The sequence below is a fragment of the Chrysochloris asiatica genome, unplaced genomic scaffold (assembly GCF_000296735.1).
Source record: "Chrysochloris asiatica unplaced genomic scaffold, ChrAsi1.0 scaffold00130, whole genome shotgun sequence".
Lineage (NCBI taxonomy): Eukaryota > Metazoa > Chordata > Mammalia > Afrosoricida > Chrysochloridae > Chrysochloris > Chrysochloris asiatica.
Genome location: NW_006408648.1, coordinates 9121734 through 9123976, shown reverse-complemented (window position 1 = coordinate 9123976; position 2243 = coordinate 9121734). Strand labels below are relative to the sequence as shown.

General features: G+C 43.4%; 1 pseudogene; it reads right to left on the bottom strand.

The window, feature by feature from the left end:
- Positions 1-319: 319 nt before the first annotated feature.
- LOC102820809 lies at positions 320-752 on the bottom strand (annotated as a pseudogene).
- Positions 753-2243: the final 1491 nt, after the last annotated feature.

Below are 2243 nucleotides of genomic sequence, written 5' to 3'. Positions count from 1 at the left end.
AGGGAAGCAGGAATATCACCTCCCCATTTATAGAGCAGACTATTAATGTGGTGAAGGATTGCATGAGCTTTTGCACCTCAGATCGAATTTACTATTTACCATTAGAAGCTCCATTTATTTAAGTCGTTTTCTCCTATGTCACCCAAAGAAGGTCAGTCAAGGTTCTTAAGGGGGACTGATGTGGACACTGGATCCAAACAGGATTCTCTCCTTCTGAAATTATGAGCTATAAGGATCATAAGACCCCACTGCTACTGGGGTCATCTTTCTTTTCCTTTTTTAACAAACAAGGCAATTTATTAACCCAGCATCATTCAATTTAATGTTTCTTTTTATCAGCTGCCACCTCTCCTGCGATTCTGTCCAGATCATTCTCTGAGGTGTCAGTTTACGACTGCCATCTTGGTTCTTCTCCACCATTTTGAGCCCCTTTAGGGCTTGGAGAATTGGGTGCCACACTCTTGGAACATCCGCTGAAGTGACTGGGCATGGTAGATCTTGGTCATGGACCTGACCCCATCACGGCCCTGAAGGTATAGATGCCATGCTGTGGAAGCAGCTCATGTGTAGAACCAGTTCTTGTTGTAGGGAGCAAGCTCTTTATGCTTGGCCAGCTTGGCAGTGTCAACCCACTCAGAGACGTTTGAGTTCCCAGACTTTTTGAGGGTGGCTGCCAGAGCTCTGACAACGTGCTGGTTCACGTCTTTTACAGTCACTCCAGACATCGTGTGGCCTCCACACTGCCAGCCAGGGGAAAGGGTGGGGTCACCTTTCTTATCACATGGAGAGAACATACTAGAGAATGAAGCCAACCTAGGGAAGACGGAAAAAGAGATTTCTGTAGCATTGTTTGAGCACATGGATCCATCCTAGCCTTAAGCAAAAAACTGCTATGTTCACTTATGTGAACAAATTAATTCCCTTCTTTTCTAAATTTGACTTTAATTTCTGTCATGAGCAACTCAAAGATATCGAACCCAGAAACCTATAAGGCGGCTGTAAGAATTATTGTGGTACTGCATGCAGAGCACTTACCCAATGGTTAGTACATTATGACTATTCAAAGCAGAATCATTATCGTCTTCATCATCATGCAACAGACAGGAACAATTTTATGTTTGCATTATTCCTATCCTGCAGTAGCTAAGACAGTCGTTAAATATAAAGTAGGATCTCAACAAACATATCACCAATGATGGCAACTGGTTTGGATGAGAGCCCCAAGATTATTTGGAGTTTCTCTTGACTCTCACTTCAATCTTCATAAGGAGGGGCCACCTGACTTCTTTTTTTTTTTTTTAACCTCAAGTGCAATAATGCACTATGTATCATCCTGGGTCTGTGCAAGGTCTTACTCTTGCTTTGCTTACTCATTCTGTTTCCTCCTCCATGCACCTATCTAATTGCTTTTTCCCCACTGGCGATTGTTTAGTGGATTTATCCTGTATCTTTTTGCATATTTCTTGCAAACTATATGGTTGCATTTTGTGTAATGTGTTTTTATTTTACATAAATGATGTGCTGGACATAGCGCATTTAGTTCCCTTCGTCCACCTAGCACTTTGTCTTTAAGATGTTGCTGTGCATACTTCTAGCTTGGTTTCTCCCTCCACACTCCCCACAATGGACTCTGGGTAATCTCCAACTCCCTGACCCTAACAGATTACCCTGCAATGAGCATCCTCCAATAATTCCTCCTCCCTTTCCTAGCCTAACCCACCTACTGTCTTACATAGAACTTTCTCTCTCTCCTCTTGAGCCACAAAGATCCCAGTAACACCTGGCTGGCAGGGACGTGAGCATTGATATTGTGCCTTCCTGTCTCAGGGGGTCCCAGGGCTTTAGACCTGTGATCTCAGAGAATATGGGCCTCGTGTGTGCTCTTCCATTTCAGGCCTAGTGCTCCTTCATTGACCAACTAAAGAAAGAACATCTCTCAAAGGCAAATAGTTCTTCCTCACAAAACAGTATAGTCTAAACCCATATGACTATATCCTCCATTAGCAATGCATTTACCCTGCCCTTAGAGTCATGTGAAGGTGATTTTGGTTTCTTTGGGAGGGAGTTACACAGAGAGTCCTGCTGGTATCTCAGAAGAGTTGTGCTTGCTTTTCATGGCTGCTCTGGGCTCTTGCAGGCAAGGACATTGGCATCAATTCAATTCTCTCATCAGTAACTCCTTTCTAGTCAAGAAGGGCTCAGTGGTTTTCCGGTTCCTTTTAAAGCACCAACAAGATTAAACA